Genomic DNA, 23,475 nt, shown 5'->3' on the forward strand with positions numbered 1-23,475 from the left:
AGTCAGGAGGATAATGCACAGTCATGCTCAGCATTCTGTGTTTAGAGTTCAGATGTGTAAGAAGAGGTGGGTCTCTTATTCTCCATCAGGTTTTTGTCTCTGCAGTTTCCTCACCCTACCCACACAGTACATAGACGATCAGGGTTTTTTTCTCTCTCTCATATCAGGCACAGAGCAGCCTGACTCCATAAACATTCTGTGTCTGAGGGAAACCTGAGGGACGTGAAGTTGTAAGAATCAGGTCCGATGACATCAATGCTGATGTAAGCAGAGTCAGGATGAGCTCTACCCTGACATCTGGTGGGGAATTATGGCGAGTGTGGAAAAGAACTCCAGGGGCGGATCTTGTTTGCATAGGCACACCCACACGCCTAGCATGAGCCCACAGCAACCGAAAGTGGTTACTTTGGCTGGTGTGGGATCCCCAGTTTCTCTGTTATTGGGGCAGGAAGAATAAAATTTTGTTACCCTGATTCTGTGAATCAAGGCCAGTGGAACTGTTGTATGACAGAAGGACTGAGTGAGTCCTTCACCATTACCTAAGTAGCATTTGCTTGTCAAGGGGCATGGGTTACAAAACCCAGTGAATTGAGAGAGGTTGGGGGCAGGTATTGGTACCTGGTGGTGTGGGTCCCTTTTGTGGGCCTGAAACACCAATTGCACCTTCTCCTCTCTCCACTGTTGAATGTCAGAGCTAACTTTGATTCCCTTAGGAGTCTAGTTACAGGCTGCTGAGCTGAGTTCACTTTGGGTCACTAGTGCACCAGCACTGGGGCTCCCCTACTATGAGCTGAAATCACTAAAAGCTGAAATCACAAAAGAGCTAAAGTTACTAAGAGCTGAGATCACTGAGGCTGTGTTAACTAGTGGGGGAGCCTGAAGCTCTATTGCTAAGCGGCTGGCGGAGCAGTTTGCGGGGACGGCTGGAGGAGCAGCTAGCCGAGTGGAGCCTCGCGGGGACGGTTGGAGCAGAGCTGAGCGGCTCACAGGTCGGTGAGCAGAGCAGCTGGCAGAGCGGAGCCTTGCGGGGACGGTTGGAGCGGCCCCAAGGGACGGTTGAAGTGGAGCGGAGCCGAGCGGCTCACAGGTCGGTGAGCGGAGCAGCTGGCAGAGCAGAGCAGTTCGTGGGACGGCAGGAGCGGCTCACGGGACAGCAGGTGGAGTGGAGCGGCTCCTGGTGAAGGCTGCGGCGGAACCCCACGGAGAGGTGGCCGGTTGGTCTCGGATCACGTAAGGTGCCCCTTAACACCCTGCGCACCCCCCCCCCCGAACTCTGGGGCTGCACTGACCAGGGACAGAGACTTTGGGGGGGCTGTTGGACTTTTGGGACTTTGGTGATTCTTGGGTTGCTGGACCCAAGAGACTTTGGGGTTGTTGGACTTTTGGGACTTTGGTGATTCTTGGGTGGCTGGTTTCAAGAACCAACGGGAAAGGACACGGCCCAATTTGCTGGGGTGGGTCTTCGCTCATGGTTTGGTCTATGAACTCTAGTTGTGGTGTTTTCCCAATTTAATGCTATGTCGTTTACCTCATGTTATTAAACATTTTCTGCTACACCGAGGCTCTGTGCTTGCGAGAGGGGAAGTATTGCCTCTTCGAGGCGCCCAGGGGTGTGTGTAAGATTTTCCCAGGTCACTGGGTGGGGGCTCGAGCTGGTTCTGTGTCACGCTGTTGGGAAGGGACCCCTATGTACTGAACCCGGCCCTTGCTGCTATCAACTTGGCCTGGCAGAAGGGTTACACTAAGAAGGATATTTTGGGAGCAGTTGGCAGTCCATAAAATGTGAGAGTTAAAATATAAATAAAACCTCCAGCTGCTAACTTTGTGTTCATAAAAATATGGGGCTGTGTCCTGTGGCATGGCTGACTTGCACAGAGCTCTGGCAAGGATGGGGTGTGTGAAAAGGCGGTTTAGAGCCCACCCTATGAACTCCCCTAATCCTGTGCTAAATCTATGCCTGGCAGACTTCTCTACACCAAATTAGATCACTCTGAGGACTGCTCTAAATTATGCCTGTTGCAAATGGTCATAAGTGGCCAAAAATGCAGGTGAGTATCAGCATGATATAAGGGTATACCAGCCACAAACAATATCCTCTAATCATACTTCCTTTTCACCAGTATAAAGTCTCTAAACAAGAGCTATGCTACCCGTTTATCAGCCTTGCCTGTGGATAATACTCACTGGGCCAGTTACATGAGCTGTAGATCCAGTTTACGTGGAGGTGCAGTGTAAACAGGTCTCATACATTAGAGAATGTGCCATGTGAGGACACTTCCTGTAAACCACAGGAGAAACACCAAAACAACAACAAATATAAAGCTAGATGTATAAAGGACTATTAACTTCAAGATGATAATTGAAAACAAAGCTAACATGTAAATATAGTATACTATAGAGTTTTAAACAGAAGGAAATCATAGCAATAATTAAGACTTTTAGGCAAAAATGTTTCAGTGGAGTAAATAAAAACGGAAATTAATGCTGTAAGAGGAAGAATGCAGAGCCATCTGCCTGCTTGTTGCTGTGAAATAGAATTTTGGACAATTAAATGCAAGACAAAGAGTAAAAACTTTCACTGAGCCTGTAAGCATCTTAAAAATGTATTGTTTGAGTTCCAGTAGGATATGGTTTTCATTTTCACTTTCTGTCTTAAACCGTTTCTTGTTTTAGTGTTGTTCGCATTTAAATTTGTGCATATTTAAACTGGCAGACCATATTCTGACTCAAATTGTGAACCTGCATAAGGAAGAAAACAGAGAATCTGTACTCCACAGAATGAAATCAGCTCTGTAGGATGCAAAGACTTGTGCACCAATTCTGTTTCCAACAGACATATGAACAGATCAGACAGCATGATTTACATGTTTCAGAGTAGCAGCCGTGTTAGTCTGTATCTTTTTGCATGATTTACATGAGTCATAGCAAAGAAGCTGAGGAAAGGGGAATGGTAAAGGTATTTGTTACCTCTTCAAAATGCAGCTGTATGTACCTCTGGAAACAGGGTTTGTGTCCAGAATCTGCTCAACTTATTCCACTTCAGACCAGGAAAATGCAACGGCTGCTCTTCAGTTTCATGCAGAAGGAAAAGATCTGGAGTTACCTACTTTTAAGCACATGTAAACACTGATGCTGCTTTAGCTGCATGTGCTTACACCCAAATTTGACTCTAAATTTAACCCAACTACTGCTCTCAGTTCCACCAGTATAAATCTGGAGAAACTCCATTACCTTCTAGAACAGGAATTTCAGCCTTTCAGTGGTGTAGGATAAAGGGCTTCTGCCACTCATTCTTATGCTTACCAGTACCTTACTTCCTGTGCCACTGAAATCAATGATACATAACTGTTCGACTTGTAGAGCCCCTACTCTCTTAGAATTGGTAGGTGCTTTACAAACTTTGATTAAGCCTGAAAGGATACTATAGATAGTTGAATCTGCAGGGGGGACTTTGTAGGCAAAAAAACCAAGAAGGAATTTGTTTAGGGAGGGGGAAAATTGCCTTAGGAGTTTTCATATCCACAAGGACCTTGGTTTTATATGTCATTTGAAAGATAGCCCCTCCAGCAGTGAGGCATCCCTGAATACCAGGATGAGACCACTAGTTCAGCATTGACTCAGAGAGCCAAGTGCCTCTTTGGATGTCTCCTGTCAAAGTTCTAACTTGACCTGACCCAAATCACACAGGGCTTCATGCTCATTCATCTGGGGCAGGATTTAGCCATTTGATTACACAAAGGTTTTAGGCAAAGGTTTCACAGGATCTTTACAGACAATGGTTTGCTTTCAGCATCAATATATCCACAGTCTTTGGACTAACATTCCTCTGCCCAAATAATAAAGACATTCCTTTATTATCAACACCTATATTCACAGCCTTTCAAATTACACAAAAGTGCTACAGTACAGTTCATAAGATTAATTTTCTTCTAGCATACCAGGTGTTTCTGAGAAAATAGGATGCATGTACTTCTAATCATCCCTTCATAATCATTTTCCTAGTGAAAATCTGTTCTCCTGTTTCTTAAGGAATATTAACATGTTTAAAAATCAGTTAAATTACATGTGGTAGCTGGGATAGTCTAGGTGCTGGAATAATATCAGATGAAACTGATACTGCTGGCTGCAGCTCTCAGCATTTTATTACACTCCTAGTCACACTCCATGACTCCGTATATGAGAGGGTCCCAAACAGAAAGTTCCAGGTACCTAGATATACTACATTCATCATCATGGTATCTGAGCATCTGGTAGTTAGCACTGGTACCAGACACACTGTATGCAGAGTGTAGCTCAGTAGTTCTCAAACTATAGTAGAGCCCTTCCTGGTGCTCCACAGAATGAAAAAATATTATGTACAGGATAGAGGTCCATGAGGAGATCTTTCTCTCACAAACACAGCATGGTCTGCAGAATGAAAGAGCTGAAGAGCCACTGGCATAGAGCATATGAGCCTATACCACAATGTTTTTTATGTACAATATTTATACAAGGTATTATGCAAGAGGGACCACATTATGAGACAAAAGGTGATTTTTAAAAAAAATCACACTGACAATATCAAACGCTGTTACGCTAGGGCTAGAAAAGAGAGGCTCATAAGCATACAGTATTGTGTCTGTCTAGTTGAAAATGGGTTTGATCTACATCCAAACTGTTACAGAACATATAGTTCTGAGGGTATCCTTCAGCTTGACACAAAATAATGAATGCTCTATACCTTAATATGAGGATGAAACATCATTTTACACAGATATCACAATGGACAGTTGAATACAGCTGTATAGAGACTGGTTCAAGAACTCAAAGCTATTGCAATTTAGTAGTACACAAGTGTATTCCCCTAAGTTGTAATGTACCATATACTTTTACTCCACATCCATTTTTGTTTGTTTTTTAAAGGGAAAAAGACAGAAGTGAAGACAAGGTAAGGAGAAAAATAACTTCAATAAGTGTCACCTATATACAACCTTTTCCCACCTCTTCCTTTATCCAAACAATACTATTACATTAATGGGAAAATCAGTAAGGAGCGATTAATCTTATTTCCAGTTTTTATTATGGTCCTATGCTTGTTCTGGAGTTTTTGTGTTCTGCCTTCAGAGTTAATTAATTGCCTTTTTTTTCTTGACACCAAAACTCTATGCTTTTAGTTTCCACTGAAATCCTTATAATGGAATTTACTGAAATCTAGTTACTAGAATCTTAGTTTTATGGACCAAGACTGGCATCTTCTGGTGAAGAACATTCAATTCATTACAGGAATAAAATATCCTCAACCACGCACTAGTTATATGTTCAGCTAACAGGATGCTTTCCAGAGATGATATTACAATTTCTCAAATTTGTTTTTTCCATTAATTCTAGACTAATAATGTCACATATTTCATGATCTAGCTAACAGTTAAGAGTAGAGAGGGGGCCTTAAATTAAAAGATTCTGTGTTTTCAGAGTTGGATTAGTAAAGTAACATAGCAACCTACATGTACTGTCTATACCTACTTGTGGTTAGATGAAAGAAACTCCAGTTGTCTGTAGAGATCCTGAACAATAACTAGGGCAATCAATTTATTATTTAGTAACAATCAGATTGAACAAATGAGCATGCACATAATGGATGCTTGTTTCTAAATTTTCTTGCAAGCTAGTTAATGTATTTCACTGGGAAGGGGAAAAGAAAGATTTCAGGTTCTGGTATAACAGAAGTAAGATTTAAGATTGAATAAAAAAAATCAAAGTTTTATTTCTAGTATTCTTACTACTGTGCCACTGAAATAATATATGTACTCTGAAGAATATGCTTAGTGTAGTCATTGATAAGCCATCACCAGATTTGCTGAAGCTAGATTCTCTGTTATATTCACACTCAGGAAATAATATGGTGGGACAATGACATTTTATATACAATTATGGGTTTGTTTGCTTTTTTGGGTGTCGGGGAGGGGTCGGAGGAAGGGTGATTTGAATTTGTGCTAATTTTGGAGATGCTCAGATTCTATCTCCCAGCCTTCAGATACAGCAGATCCTGTGGCTTGGAAGTGGAGCTGATAAACACTGATATTTTCCTGTCCTCTGCAGAATAATCCATTAAATGGTCACTAGAGCGAATAGTAACTCTCCAGTGGAATTATCCAGATGGAATTTTTTTTATAAGTTACAAATGTCACAGGGAAAGAGAGAGCAAACTTTTTTTGTTTCTGGGTCAGTCTTAGTCTGGTCTTCAGCAACCATTGGAAATATGAGCAAATATGAGCAAAGCACAGATTAATTCTCCTGGAGAGTTGTTCTTGTTGTTTTTTAGTCTAACAGAAGCCATTTTCTAATATGGCTAGCAGAGATTGATTTGTGCCCTCTAATCCAGCCCTTCTACTGGATATTATAGGCCATGGGCTATTTGAATTAAAAATGGAAAGCTTATGGGGAATGCTTAAGGAATGCCCATACTTCCTCCTCCAAGCAGATTTTATGTGGCTGTCTGTCATATTCCTAGTATTCAAAAAAAGAGTACATAGGGTGTGTCAGTCAATAGTCCTACTCCTCCCCCCCCACACACACCTCCCCCCAGCTTTTGGCAGCTAGCATGCTACTAGCACTGGAAACTGACACTTTCTGCTTACCCACAGAGGGGGCAGAAGCTAACATCTGCACAGCCTCCTGCTAGTGTACCTCTAAACTGACCTTGATGAACCACGCCTGACTACAGGTGAGAGATTAGGTGGCTTTCCAGAACCACTTCATCTTTCATCTCACTGTTAAGACTGCCAGCGAGGAAACCAGTTAGTGCTAACTCTGCTACTGTTTTTAGGTTTGCAAAGGGATACTTGTCCAACAGGAAGTGGTAGTTTGAGCCCACCAATGCTATTCACATATGTCTGAGAACCGCCATCAAGTAGTAATCACACATGGTGACTATTCATCCAATTCAAATCTGAATGTCTCTGTACCCCATCTGCCAATCGCTTGAGCCATTTGGCTCCTATCTATTTGCCTTGCTGAGTGATGTCCTTCTCTCACACTTGGCAGCTTGCACTTCTGTTGTGCCTGGCCTGCCTACTAGTGGTTAGTACTAGCCAGGTCAGAACAGAGTGCCATCTATATGATTAAAACTGGAAATCAGTGTCTAGCTTTTCAATCTCATTTGGAGATCATCTGGCAGAATGCCAGTCACATCAAGGGTAAGGTAACTCATTCCCTTGTGGATGAATACCCAGAAAGCTGTCAGCGAGTTGCTGTTGATGAGATGCTGTCACTGGGTAACTGACTCTTCTACAGTACTTCAATTCATTTTAGGATTTATGTTGAATAATGATAATGTGAAAGGTCTGATTGTTACAAGGAAGAAGAAAGTGATACTTCTAATTTGTAGATATCTTCATTTACTTTATTGTAAATCTTCTATAGTAACAATTCTTGTTCTGTATGCTGCAACAAATCATTCCCTGGGGTGTGTGTACAAAAGTGTATTTCAATGCCAAGAAGTCTAGTAGAATTATGTTATGCTTCTAGAGTGATTAGTTAGGAGATACAATTTTGTCCACTGTCTTCCGTATCTTTGTCCACATCTATAATTGTTCTCATGAAAACTTACAAACAACATTTACATTATGGATTAGCTCTCAAAAATAATAGGATATTTTCATGACCATGGCTTAATTTGTGCTGGGGCTTGCCAGGGCTGAGCCCCGGCACCTCTAGGCTTGGCAGTTCATAGCCCCAGCACCTTTGGGCTTCCTGCATCAGTTATGAAAGTAAAACATTTGTTTGAGCCCCAGCAACTAATTGCTTGAGCCCCTGCATCTCTTTTGTTCCAAACTAAGCACTGGTCATGACAACAGTCATTATTTGTGTTTCCTTTTTAATGATTGTCATGCTAAACAGGAATTCAATGTTTTATTTTAAAAATGACTTTGCAAATCTTCTTGTTTTTTATCAAAGAGCCTGGGGCTGAAAATTAAAGGTCTCCAGATATGTTTTTATGTTGTTGGAAGGTGAAATAATGAGGTGCTATCAGTCTCATACTCTAATTGCCTGAAGCAAGAAAACCAGGGTTGTCTCTATTATGCCAAGCAACAGTAAAATGACAGACAAGTTGCTGACTATTTTTCATAACAAACATCTGGCTTCCTAAATAACAAAGGTTTTACTGTTCGTTACAGCGGAAAAATAGGATGTTTCCAAAAGAGAGCTCTACTTTGAATGTCTAACAGTGCCAATTAGTGTGAGTGCCCCTGCCATCCAGGCTGCTGTGCAGCTCCACAATTTATTTCTGAAGGTGGTAAACTGTTTCCAGATGTTTTCTTTCCTGCTTCCACAGCTACCTAGGACAGGCATTCACATCAGCAGCACTGAGCCCAGGTAGCTGCTGTAAATATTTCGGTGACAGCAGGTGTATTGAAAAAGACAGGAGGAAATACAATAAAAATGTGTCCTTTGTAGTTAAGAAATGTAGGGGGGTTTGTTGTTGGGAATTTCAGTGCTTGTGTAGGGTATTGGATTGACAGCTCTGGAGACTAAGGTTCTCTATCCATAGAACAAATATTGTGCAGGCAGCAACAATGTGAGCTTGTCTGTGCTGCCCTCGAGACTGCTTCCAGGGGCTGAGGGGTGTACAAAGAAGCCAGTGAGGCAGCATGATCTAGTAGATAAGGTCACTGGACTGGGAGAAATGGAGGCAGATCCTCAGCTGGTGTAAATTATCACTGCTCCATTAACTTTAGTAGAGCTATGACAATTTACACCAAGTGAAGATCTGGCCCAGGAGACCTAGTGCTATTCTTGGCTTTGCTATTTGACCACTGTGTGAACTTGGACAACTCCGTTTCCCCATCTGTAAAATGAGGATAGCAAGACTACTTACTTTGCTTTGTAAAGCACTTTCATATCTGTGAATAAAAAGCACCAGTGGTGTTATAAGGAGGGAACATTTGCGAACGATTGCCCCAGATATCTGCCATTCTATATATCAGGGAAAATTCTAGCAAGCTGTGGTGTAGCAGGTGTTGGCAAATTCTGACCTTAATGCCAACCACTCATTCAGTCTTCAACCCTTTCAGCCCTTGGTCTGTATGCTGCGTGAATGATAGTGTGATTGTCATGTGGATACTTGGCCAGTGGGAGCTGGCCTGATCTAATGTCCCATAGGCCACCCAACAGAAATGTTTAAATATTAAGACATACCCAACATGTTTTTCCTTGGCAAAGTGCATCTTTATGATGCATGGTATTCATATGTGCTGCATGTGGCATCACTGTGTCCATTGGGAAAAAAAATAGGAGGTAACTCCATTTAATTAAATCTGCACTTTCAATAAATGGAGAGAAGACACTTCATAAGCACAAGTCAGGACACCAACATTCTAATGTATTTATAGATTAGAAACTTTATTTCCACTAACCCTATGCAAGAATTCAATCTAAATATTTACTGCAGAGCAAAGCTAAGGGTACTCCATATGCAGAGAAGCAGTTCTTTTTAGTTTTTAAATGTTTATGCTACGGTAGGATGAAGACTTTTTTACTTTGTCTTGTCATGAGAACAACTTTCAAAATGATTAGATTCTAATAATTAGAAGTTCACTTCGATCCAAACCATAAACTCATAGAAACTGATTCTGATGTAATTTTTTCGGACATGTGTAACTTTGGTGATTTTAACAGGACAGCTGTGTAATTTAGATCAGAATGTAAACATGGGTCATGTACTTATTAGGATATTTAATCCACCTCTACGAGACTGTTTTCTGGGGGTGGGCGTGTTAGAATTTTTTTCCAATTTCATTTAAATTTGCCCAGATTTATAGTTTTTATCACTTCCCTTGTAAGATTATTTCCCAGGATAATAGATCTTCCTATCAGGAAATTATTCCTGTTTGTTCTGCCTAACTTTTCCATTTCATAATGTCATTGCTTTACTTCTTTTTATGCCCTCTTTTATTATGCCAAATTCCCCTGTCTCCGGACTGACTATACCCTTCAGATATTTGTAGACTATCATGTTCCCCATTAGTGGTTTGTTCAAGCAATATGTATTTAACTCTTGATCTTTTCTTGTCAACCAGTCCCTCTTATTACATCACCATTTTTGTTGTTTTTCATTGAACTCCCTTCAATTGGTCACTATTTTACCATTAATGAGGTTCCCAGAGCCACACACAACATTCTAGGTGTGATTTCATCAAAGCAAAAGAAAGGGACTATTTTCTTCCAGTCTCTTGACAGATTGTTACAGGGATGCTGGAACAATTTGTATAGTGGGGTTTCTGAGAGCCATTGAACCAAATTGTAAATCCTGTATATGATGGAAACCACTTCAAGCCAGGGTGTGTAACAGCACCCCCTGTACCCCTAATTCCTGCACCTATTTGTCTGTGCAGCCCAATGTTACACTGACCTCCTATCTGTCGCTGTCCATTATCATTCTTAAGTCTGTTTATGACATTACCAGTTTCCAGGCTTCTCCCTCCCATGGAATATCTGTGGCTTGGATTATTTCTTCCCAAATGTCTTGGCTTGCATTTTTCTAAAGGTAATCACATTTGTGCCCTTGTTTCTAATGTCAGCATTTGATTTCTTAATGTTTCTCTGTTCCCACTGCTATTCAGAACTCTTCCCAATTTAGTACAATCTGCATATTTTCATTTTCTCTCCTCTATCATTAATAAAGGTGTCATTGCAGGGAGCGAACATGGATCCATGCAGTAACCCACTACTTACTGCCCCACCCTTGATAATTCAATACCTTTTGTATGAATGATCATTCAATCAGTTTTTACTCCACATTACAGCATGTATATCCAACCCAACCAGAATTAATTCTGAGTAACATTATATGAGACATTGTAACAAATGCTGTATTGCAATCCAAGTATATTGCATCTATCACTTTCTCTTAATCTACTAATTTTGTAATTCTTTATTTTAAGGCTCTCTGTAACCCCTGCGGTGCTTGCAGTCAGTTTCTCTATTTCATCACAGTTGCACATGGTTCCATTATTTTCTAGAGGCTAGAATGTGTCTGACTGCTTCAGGGTTGTGCATGTGCTTGGTAATACTTCTCCCCCTAGAACTCCAGTTCAGCAGGTAGCCATAGTTGCAGTCTGTGAGTCCCCCTAGCACAGGGAGTCCTCTCTCTTAGTACCTCAAGCTGAAAAACAATCCAAAGGGGGCAGAGAGGAGACAGACGTAGCATCTCTCCCACTATATACCAACCTGCAGCACTGTACGGGGGCAGGAGTAGGAGGAAAATGTACTTCCACTCCTGAAGGGGTGGGGCAGTGGAAGTACTCTCTTGCACACTGGGTGCTGGCAGAGAGAATTATACCTCCTTAAGGTAGAATTCCTTCCCACAGCTCCACTGAGGCATTGTGGCCAGTGACCTATAAACATACTTGAGCCCTGGTTTTTGTATTTTTCTCAGAGCACTGCCGTGTCGTGCTTGCTTCTCTCCATTATCATCACCTCTCCAGTTTTCCAGTTCTTCAAAACAAAAAAGTGATGACTACATTTGCTCAGTCCTCTGAAATATCCCAGGGACATATAATTCAGGACATCTGATTTGTATATGTTCACATTTCCCTAGTAATCTCTTCTCTGCTCATTATTAGTAATCATTTAAATAAGATCTTCCTCATTTTCTAATTGTCTAAATTGCTTTTCTTTCCTATAGTTTCATCAAAACTCCAGAGGCCTCATTGCCCGCTGCCCTACATCTTGAATAGTCATTTACACCTTGATGAAGTAGGAGGAAAACACTGCAGAGGTGTAAATGTTGCTGATTTGACAGCATTTTACACTCTTTGCACAGATATATAGATACAAAGGCCGCACAATGTACCCAGCAATGGAGAATCAGGATCCAAAAGTTTATCCAAATTTCCAGCTGAGAGAGAGACTTCTCTGAATTTATCCTAACCTCCTTGGTCTGGGAATTAGGCAGAGAATTGTATAATCTAATGAGATTTACAATACTTCCTGCTGTCAACCGGGACAAAAATACTTCAAGACAAGGTTTTTTGGGGATGCTTAGGTACTTATGATTGTGATTCTGAATAAAGCAAGGATGTGCAGAGATAGCTCAAATGTTATTTAAAAATTATATGCAGTATTGTAGTCATGTTAGTCCGAGGATATTACAGAGTTAGTTTCCGAGACCTGAAGAAGAGCTCTGTGTAAGCTCAAAAGCTTGTCTCTCTCACCAACAGAAGTTGATCCAGTAAATATTACCTCACCCACCTTGTCTATTTAAAAATATTAACTACTAATATTTAAACCTCCAAGTTGAAAGCTGGCATTTGAAATGAGTTCTTGCTTCAGTTTCCTAAAATGTTCAAAGCTTTGGTCAGGTCGATCCTTACTTCATCTTTTCTCCATTACTTATCCTTAGTGGCAATCAAAGAACAAGGTAAACCATAATAGCTAACATGACTTAAGGTATAGTGGGATCTAAGTAAATATGATCTGAGCATTGATGATTTACGAAGAAAGATTTTTTTTAATGTTTGATACTTCATGGCATAAAGAAGACCTAATCCATAACTTTGATATATTGCTGGAGGAAGTGCTGCAAAGAAATGAATTGTACTGCTGCACATACAGATCAGGACACCTCATTTATCAGCTAACCCAGTTATTTTGACCTTGTACATGGTACTGTACATCTTTACGTAATCTATCTTTTCAGGATTGTTTTGATGTGAAGAGACAAGGGGGGGAAATGTCCATACTGTTTGGGGTGTACAAAAACTGAACTAGCAAGTGTAGTATTTCAAATCAATGAGTACTTAAGCACTGATCCCACAGTTAATATTGCCTAAGTGGAACCCCCGTGAATTACAGCTGTGCACTATTGACTGTAAAATCAGGCTCTGAACCAAAACCATGAAAGTCAATGGGTCAGATTCTCAGTTGGTGTAAATTGTTATGGCTTCACTGAAGTCAATGGAGCTATGGCAATTTACGCTAGCTGAAGATGTGCTCCAATGAAAACATTGCCTTTTGAGTTCAGTAGGTTTTGGATTAATGCTCAATTCATCATAAAGGAGTACATTATACAATGAGCCAAAGGGGCAAGAAATATACACTATATATTTGATCATAAATGAATTGACATTCATCCTATCTAATACCTACCTTACTCTATTTAGATTAGATTGAGATTTTGTTCACTAACTATCACTGGTTGAACGGATGGCTATTTGGCCTCCAGCTGATGAAATATAGTGGAAGAACAGAGTGACCATACTACTAAATGTTAAAAGGATTTAGAAGTTTCACTCATTCTGGGGATTTCTGTCAAATAGACTGTAGTAGTTAAATCCTGAGTCTTGCATAAGCCCCTTCAGCTACTAAGGCCTTGGCTACACTGGCAATTCACAGCGCTGCACTTGCTGCGCTCAGGGGTGTGAAAAAACACCCCCCCTGAGCGCAGCGAGTGCAGCGCTGTAAAGCGCCAGTGTAATCAGCGCCTGCAGCGCTGCACGCTCCCTCGCAGCGCTGCAAGCTATTCCCCTCGGAGAGGTGGAGTACTTGCAGCGCTGCGAGAGAGCTCTCCCAGCGCTGGCGGCGCGACTACACTCGCGCTTCACAGCGCTGCCGCGGCAACGCTGCCACGGCAGCGCTGTGAATCTGCGAGTGTAGCCAAGGCCTTAGAATGGTCCATGTGAAAATGAAGGCCTGGCAAGAGATTTGCTATTGTAATCAATCCCACACCTTGTTCTGGAAGTGCTCTGCTTCTCACTCCTTAAGTATTAGGATGTGAAAATGCAGCCTGCAGCCATCTGCGAGAAAGTCAGTCACTTCAGTTTAATTTAAGAAAAATCTGCCTGGCAGACCGGGAGCTGGTCTCCACAAGGGTGATGTTAAAACAAAACACAAATGTCAAGTAAAATTATATCTGGTGACTACATTTCTGTCACCTTAGTCATTCAGCTAGTCAGATAAAAATATTACAAACATTGGCTTCAGTAGGGGTTACTCATCTGTAACACACACACAGAGATTATTCGACTGAAATGGAGTTTACAGCATTCTGTCATTATAAATGGTGTTGGAGAAATAATTTTCACATTTATAGCATTTAAAAATTCATATTATGAAATGTTTATTATATCTACTTTTTATTTTTATAAAGTGGCTTTAAAGATTATTGCAAATAGTCTGATTTATGCAATCCCCAGCTGACAGAACTGAGACCCTCAACCACTTGACCCACACCATAAAAAAGTCTAAGCTTTCTGAGCTAGTCTCACACATGTTTACTTCTACAATGCATAGGGTGTGCAGAGACTTTCTGTGAACATTTTAGACCGTAGGTTGTTTGCAAACTATTTGTTTAAGGGTTCAGCTATGTGTTTATTCGTGCTGTGTGACTGGTCATCTGAGTCACATGGTATTGTTTTCATTATCAGATTTGCAGACTTGAAATTTTATATAAAGGAGGAAAGTCAGATATTAGAAGATGACCATGTGAACCTTCGTATGCATACTAACCTAAACATTCAGGAGAACTTTGCTTCTTCTTCAAGTGATGGTCCCTTTATGGATTCCAATGTGGATGCATGTGCATGCCATGCACCAGATCTGGAACAACTTTGCAGCAGTGTCTGCTGACCCGCACGTCTGTCATGCATCATACTCATGTCTGCAGCCGAGGCTATAAGAGGCCATGTGGATTGACGCCACTCCGGTTCCCTCTTACCACTTCATGGCCGGAGTTGAAACCCCAGTTCCTCTGCACTCTTAGCCTAGCTAAGAGAGTTAGTTGTCCGTTCTTCCTTCTTGTATATAGTTGTAGGTAGTATTTTTCTTGTTTTTGTAGTGTATTAGTATAGTAGTTAGTTAGGTTTGCTTTCAGACTTCCCCCTTTAGGGAGGGACTATGCCCCAGCAAATCAGCTTCAAAAATGGTGCTTCATGCCCAGGTTCCTTCTCTGTGACCAACAAGCACCAATGATGCCTGTACTGCCTCAATGAAACCCATGTCATTATCCACTAAACCATTTACCATTCATTCCTGCCCCTGCCCCTGCCAAGCCAGGGAACTTCTTCTGTGTAAGTTCCTAATGGAAAAGGCTATGCGCCCACATGTACAGTCAGATAAGGGACCGCCAGGGCCACCAGAATGGCATCATTCACCACCAGTGAGCACCCCTCCATCTTCCTCCTGGACATCGGATCTGTCGGTACCACTTCAGTCTGACAAGCCCCACCGTGAGCATAAGAAGCACGGCCATGGGCATAAGAGCAGATCCCCATCCAGGACTGCCTGTAGCGGGGTGGCCACCCCGCTCCTGCCCGGAGAGGTTAAAACAGCCCTGGAGAGGGCTACAGCTGGGAAAAGAAAGGCTGATAGGGGGAAGCAGCCACAGGTGAGGCCATGCCCCAATCAGGCCACGGCTGGCCCTATAAGAGGGCTGAGGGCCAGAGGCTAAGAGGACACTCTCTCTCTAGCCTTTTGAGAGAGAAGGACCTGGCTGCCTGGGAGCTGACAGGGTACCTGAGGTGGAGCAGTGCTGGGGAAGGGCAGAGGGAGCTGGGGAGCTCCAGCCTAGCAAAACCCCAGGCTGCAGGCCTAATTAAGGGCCCACAAAAGGTACTGGGGCTGCAAAGGGGCAGCCCAGAGATAGGCAGAGGCAGCTGGTCCAACCCCCCTTGCCGATGATGAGTGGTTTATAGACTGCAGTCCTCCCCAGGGAGCGGGGTGTAGATGATGACTGGCAGTAGCCACTGAGGCAAGGTGGGGATAGAGGGTTGGGGGTTCCCCTGAGAGGGGAGACCCAGAGACTGTGGGGGCACTGCAGAGGGCAGAACCCCGAGAGAAGGGGCACCGGGGTCTGGGAGGGACACAGGGCCAGCGACAGGCATAACACTGGCCTGCAGAGGGTGCTCCGGGCTGGAAAGAGCTAATTCCCAGGACGTCCAGCAGGAGGCGCTGCAGCGGTGAGTCATCCTCCCAGCCACAACACCCCTAAATGCAGCATTGCCTCCCCAAACTGGGCCAGGTTGGGTAAGAAGTCGTGCATTGATCTTGCTGCTCCAGGTCCCAAGAAGCCCTGGACGGAGCAGAAGGAGAAGCACCAACATGATCCGCTGTTTCCACCACCAGCTGTGTTCACCATTCCAGCGGCGTCATTGCTGCATCCGCTGCTTGTGCTGCCAGCACTGCTGATGCCGCCAGATCCCTCCGGTCTGCCACATGTGGTCCCCTGCATGCCTGGCCACCTGGAACACTGATGCCCACTGCAGAGTTGCTGCTTCCATACCCAGTTTCGCTGCTATTTTCAGGTCCCCCAGGCACCTCCGTCTTGCCTTCTCCCAGACACAAACCATTCTATCCTCCGGTTTACAACCCTGTCGCCAAGCCATGGTACTGGTACCTGCGGGGTCCACCGCTGCCTGAGACCCTTACGCTTGGCCCTACTGGCCTACCTTGGACCTGGACCAGGACACACCATTGGTAGCATCATATCGACCATTCCCTGGCCAAACCTCACCCTCCTCAGTCTACAAAAAAGGGAGCAAGAGGTAGTGCAGTCGGTCCCACCAGTTCCACCAGTCCCCACAGGGGCCTCATCGTCACTGGATGAGGTGCTGATTCCACCCTTCCTCTCCCCTCCTGATGCCCATAAGCAGTACCATGAGCTGCTTCAGTGCATGGCAGCGGATCTCAGACTCCCAATGGAGGAGGTCCAGGACATGCGCCACCAGCTCCTGGACATTCTCCAACTGCAAGGACCCTCCCTCCCAGGATGCTTTTCCCTTCCATGAGGCTATCCTGCAACTGGTGCAGATGGTCTGACACACACCAGCCTCCTGTGCCCCTACCCCCAAGTGCACAGAGTAGTAAGAGGGATACTGGAGCAGCGCTGACCCACATGTCCTCTTATAGCCTCAGCTGTGGACACGAGGATGACTCACAATGTGCAGGTCAGTGAACACTGCTACAAAATTGTTCTGGCTCTGGCGCATGTCACACATGTAAACCCACATTTGGAATCCACATAGGGACCACACATCTCAAAGAACCTCCAGTTACAGATAAGTAACCTCCTGTTTCAGTGCCAATTCCTTGAAGTGTCATGAGTACCATCACATCTATAGGTGGTGTTTGAACCAATGTTCCCAAACATTTTATTTTCAGTGTTTTCCCAACTCCAATTTTCACATAGTCAAGACATTTTAGTTTGCCACCCGCACTACTTCAGCTGAAGCTTTGAAAAACAAATGAACATACAATGAAATGAGTTATGGTGATACAGAATGACAGCCTTAACTCTAAAGAACCTGGCTTTTACCAATGTGTGTCACAACCTTAATGTTGTCTAAATGCACCACATACTTATGTAATTTCAGTTCATGGGCAATGAAACAAACTGTCAAAGGAAACTGTGGAATTGTTATCATCAAATACTGAAGGCTGAACCTGAACATCCACTTTTTGTGAATGGATTCACAATAATTACATTTATTGATGTGGTCTAGATGAGTGGTTAGAGGTTCTTCACAATCCAAACGATGCTAAAGTTTTAAAGGCACTTTATTATTTATTTACATATATAATATTGAAATGATAGAACCAACAAAATGCCAGACTGTGAAATAATGTACTAGACAGCACTAGAAAGTTCTGTCCCTCCCCAGGGCCAAAGATGCACAAAGGCCACTTGGGAGTCATAGCTCTCATTGAGCATGCACCTTATTCAGCAAGGCAGTCATTAAAATTGTGCAATATTGTGCATTGAACAAGGCAGATCACCACTTTCCTCTTGCATAAATATTCAGTGGAATAAAAGTTCCTGTAGAGAGTGAATAGAATAAAGGTTCCTTCAGATAATGCAATATCATATCATACTGCTTTTTCCCTTAGTCCTGTACATAGTTCACTGCTTAGCATTGACTCTCCTGCTATTAAGATGCCTAATTGTGGCCTGAAGTCCCATTGAAAGTCAATGTCAGAGAAATTCAAGCTGGCAAGAGCACACATAGGCGTAGCCCCAGCATAACATTGGATACTGATGCTGCTATCACACTGCTTTCTATGGTTTTCTTTACTCTGGATGTGTTTTCCCCAGTGCTGTCTGCTTGTTCCAGTGCCCTCCCACTCTCATAAGCTCTTCGCTTTGGCATCACTCCACCTGCCTTTCATTCTTCCTTCCTTCCTTCCTTCCTTCCTTCCTTCCTTCCTTCCCTCCCTGTTGTATATACCTTACCTCTCTCCCTTCTACAATCCCTCTCCCCTCCTTTGTCTCTTTACCTAAAACATCATCACCATCACCAGAATTGTAAGGTGCCCAGAACTCTGGTAATGGGGGCCCTATAAGTATCTTGGGTAGATAAGACTAAGAACTCCTTAATTTCCTATATATGAGTTTATAATTTAAAAAAGAACAAATATTGTTTATGAAGTGCATAAAATACATGTTTGCTGCAAGACCAAACTAAATGTATTGCTTTTTTAAAGTTCTTATATGTGGTTTTTATCTATAATTCCATGGACTAGCTGTGAATTCATTCTTAGGATCAGTAAAGGTTGTTTGTAAGCATCTTTTCAAGCCTATGGTTTTGGCCAAGGAATACCTACAGGGCCTGAGTCACCATTGCATTATTCCAGTTCTATGATTGTGTAACTGGAGTTACCACTTTTGCATCAATGTATAGCAGAATGAAGAATCAACCATGTTTTGAATACTTGTACTGTATACTTGGTACGTGATTATGACTGTAAAGCTTTTTTAGCTATTGTCTACAAGTATGGTAATTTCATATACAAATTTCCTTGTATTGTACGTTTGAGAGTTAGCTGCACTGATTTTTGTTTTGTTTTAAATCTAAGGACTGTAATTTTCCCCATTTTTAGTCCTTGTACATCTTTAATAATGTGGCACAATAATGTAAGACAATATAGATCTGAACAACCTTTGACTAAGTTCTTATACAACACTGTTGTATCTGAGCACCTCACAATATTCTGAAGTGCCAAGACTGCAGACTGTCTTAATGATTTGTGCGCTGTGGCCCTTGGCGCAGGATAATATGGATGTGGCAAGTTGTTTGAAGTGTTTCCATCTCCCAGCCATGTTTTTCCAGGATTTATTTTGAAGCAGCAGCTCTTCAAGGGTATGGCTTAAATACCCCGGAATAGCTAGGGGCTGATTTGCCTCTCAAGTGAAGATCAAGTCACAAACTAGACAGAGCAAAAGTTTGATGGATTCAAAAAATACAATGCTTCTCTGTGGAATCTCATTAATTCTTAGAACTCATGATGATGGTATTTTTCATAAACAAAGTCCAGCCATATCCTGAATCTAGACCACAGATACTGCGTAAGACCAGCCTGCCCCCCTGGACAAAAAAATAATCAATACCTTAAATCAGGTATTGGCTTGTTCTTTGCTCCATATATATATAGTATTGATTATATTAGTTATTTTGACACTAGCAGCTACAAAGAAAACACCCTACCATATTTACTGTACATCTTCTCTACACTGTACTATTAAAAGTGGACAGATTGTAAGCAAACATTGTTATTACCTGTTAGTAAATATTTTAATCCTTTACTTTCAGTATATTTGATTTATATATTATCTATTCTTTAGAATTTTCAGGATATTAACAAAAAGTATTTTGAATTCTAAAGTGCATCTAAACCTGGGAAACTGATAAGAGATAATTGTTACAGCAGATAGGAAAGAATAATTATGGGGGAATAAAGATACACTGAAATATATTATCTTGTTAGTACTCTCAGCTGTAAATAATTATGCCTTCACATGTAAACTGGGAATGTACAGAAATAACATCCAAAGATATGTTTCTTTTGGCAAAGAGGTTTTCTTTATTTGAAAACCCTATATAATAACACTGGTATGGGAACTTAATTGGGGGATGAATCTGCCATGTCCCTCCAGATACAGTGAAGAAGAGACACATAGCCAGCTCTTTATCACCATCATCACATCAAAGGGTGGTAATGTATCTATTCTTTCTGTATTCTGTATAATGCTGTACTTATCTCTGATTGATAATCTTTGATTAAATAATTCCAGTTCAGCCTGTTATTTGACAATCTAGAATCATAATTAACTCTGACACACAACAACATAATGTGACACAGTACAAAATTATACAGTGTATGTTGATGTAACCTAGCACAACGCAATGTGATATTTAAGAAATTAAACATGCACACCTTTTTGGTTTTGCACATTATGGAAACAAGTCATGTTCCTAAGAAAAGTGAATTATTCTTGGGCTTACTACACTTACCAAGTTGCAAAGTTTCTCAAGACAATGTGATTAAGTTGCAAAATAGAGCTGGTCAAGAATTTTCTGATGGAACAGATTTTGGAAATGTGTATTCAATGAAATCAAAACATTTCATCAAAATTTTCTATGGGAAAGTATGCTATTTTGATAAGGTCTAAATATTTTGTTTCTGCTTTATAACTTGAACTCGTATGCTATTTTATGTTATAAATTATAATAAAATATATATTTTAACAATAAAATCGAAACAAAATGTGTTGGAATATTTCATTTTTGCAAAAAACTCCAAGATTTTGACTTTTCATCCTGATTCAAGTCTCAGATAGAAAGAAGTAAGAGATGGAGGCAAGACAGAAATACCTGGGTTCAGGAGAAGTTTGCTGAGGCAGAAGAACAGCAGAAGGGAGACTTCAAGCAGCTCTGTAGAATAGTGAAAGACCTCTCAGGAAGAACCAGACCACCACAAGTGATGCTCCTCCGTGCCAGTGCCAACAGTCATTCACAGGTTCGAGAAAAAATGTCAATAATTAAATAGAAATGGAAGAGGGGCCAATAATACCCAATGAAATTAAAGCATCCATCAAAGGCCCCAAAAGGGGAAAAGCTCCTGAAGTTGACAGAATTCAAACAGAAGTAATAAAGGCAGGAGGAGAAATTCTGATTGAGCAGCTAACAAAACTCTGACAAAGTCTGGTGAGAGAACACTAGGCTGAAAAGATGGAAGCGTCATGGTATTTCCAAAAAAAAAAAAAAAGGTGATCTTGCTCAGTGTATGAATGGGAGAGGTATTGTACTGCTATCAATCTCAGGCAAATTTTTGGCCACCTTTTTGCTGAATAGAATGAAGAAGGCAGTAGATGAAATATTACAGAAAGAGCCTGTTGAGTTCCATCCAGGTAGATCATGTTGTAAACAGTTATACCCTCTTTGACAGAATTTAGGAATGAAAACCTCAAGGAAATGCACATACCATAATGAAGTGTTTCAAACTCCTAACGCTACCAGACAAAAGTTAATAATTATTATAGTTTTCCCAGACTCAATGAAATGCCTTTTCTCTGCAATGAGTGTGTTGCACCAAATCCTCCCTACCCGTGGATACTTTCCTCACTTACTTTAGCTGTGGTACTCCTCTTCCAGGGATGACTGCATGGATTTGTTCTTCATCATGCCTTATCCAGAACAAGACTGATCAGACAATTAAGTGGACCTCCTTTAAATCTACAATGACAATTTGTTCCTTCATGAATCTAAATGACTGCAGCTTCAATGGGACGAGCTGCTCCTAATGCAAGAAAACATTAATCTATTCTTCTAGCAACTCATATTGGCCAATCCCTAAAGTGGCACTAACATCAAACATTTTCCCTCTTTACTCGTCTTCAAAGCTGCAGCTATTTTTCTCTGCAAAATGCCATTAGCTTAAGAGTTCAAGTAAGAGAAATATCATACCTCTACTCTACACAGTTTCTCTCACCACAGTTCATAGCTCTGTTGCCTATCCATAAATTATCTCCAGCCTTCACATTTAATAGAAAAGGCAAAGACATTTGTAAGTCAAACTGGACCAACTGTTATGGCTAGCACTGGAAATGTTTAAAATTGAACTTGAGCCAAAGGAATCTCAAACCTACAGTATTTGAAACCAAATGGTCCAACTGGGACTTCTTCTTCCAGTCCAAACTTCTTCTTCTTTGAGACTTCTTCCAGACTTTTTCTTCTTCCATTCCAGACTTCTTCTATTCCTGAAAATAAGGCTGACTTTTATTTACCTAAATAACTAAAGGCTTTTAAAAGCTCTTTTACAATTGCACAGCAAATAAACACTTTTGTAAGAATTTGGTTTTAAGTCAATGGTGAGGAGGAAATATTGTGATTAGAATTTCAGGATATGTACAATGTCAAACAATGGTTAAGAAACCTCACCAAAATACAAAGAGCCCTTTGGACAGTTTACAGAAGCAAAAAGGTGATAAAAAATCAAAGGGCTGTTTAACAAATAAATAATTCTTTCTTACTACTTGTGCTTGATTTTTCCAACTATATATCCCAGTTAAAATTATGCTCTAAATTGCAAATGGATTTATGATTGATAAACCTCCTTTGTGTATCTTTTCCTCTTACTCTAGAGTTCTTACAGATGATCTTTTAAAGCTTTTGCAGTGCTAATTTAACAGGAGATCAGTGCCAGAAATTATTTTGTTTCAGTTGAAGTATGCAGGCCATGTTTGGTAGCAGTGAAAGATACATATTTCGAGTCCAGAAGCATCACAGATGCAATCAATGAGTGCAAGTTGCAATGTTTTTAACAGTGAGAGTAATTAACCATTGGAACAGATTACCAAATGATGTGACAAATCCACCATCACTTGGAGATGTTAAATCAAGACTGGATGTCTCTTTAAAAGATGTGCTCTAATTACTGATCTCAATAGCATTTCCTTATGTAATAAAGAAGAATAATTCCCTAAATTGCAGGAATTACTGAGTGAAAGTGAATGGCCTGTGTAATACAGGATATAAGAGTAGGTGATTCCTTCTAGCATTAAAATTTATTAATTAATTCACGCAGTTCTATCTATTCTAAAGGACATGTAGCTTTGGAAGAATACAGAGCAAGGTGTTAAGAATCTTGGGACTATTCCTGTTTGACACTATGTCAAAATACAACCCCAGATGACATAGAACTATTGCTTGATGAGTAGGGAAAAATCTAAAACGTATGGCTCTGATAGTGGCTTTCAGTGGCTCCTATGTCATTTTTGAAAAGGGGACTTGGGTCTTTAAATCACGAAGATGGTGTTGAAATTTTTACCTTGGATCTCATTTTTACAATAGAAATTAAACATGCACATGCAGTAAAAGAAATAAAAACGTCCCTATATATAAAAATAAAATGATCTTCAGCAATCACTGTACTTATTGGGAAAGGCTGCATTATGTTTTACAAAGAGGAATATAAATTAACCCACATTCACTAAATCTACAAACATCTTGTATTATAAAACAGTAGTGATTTTGTGGATTGTCTTTTTGTTCTCACCAGCCTCTCATGGAAACCATTACAATATTTAAATTCAGTTTGAGCAAGAAATAGTGTAAATATAAGCATTCAGAATAATATAATGCCAGTCTTGGCTAAGGGCTTGCATTAATTGATGAATTTAACAGTAAGGTTTAGCCACTGAGACTTCCATAAGGATTTGAATGC

The sequence above is a fragment of the Emys orbicularis genome, chromosome 2, assembly GCF_028017835.1.
Source record: "Emys orbicularis isolate rEmyOrb1 chromosome 2, rEmyOrb1.hap1, whole genome shotgun sequence".
NCBI classification, from domain to species: domain Eukaryota; kingdom Metazoa; phylum Chordata; order Testudines; family Emydidae; genus Emys; species Emys orbicularis.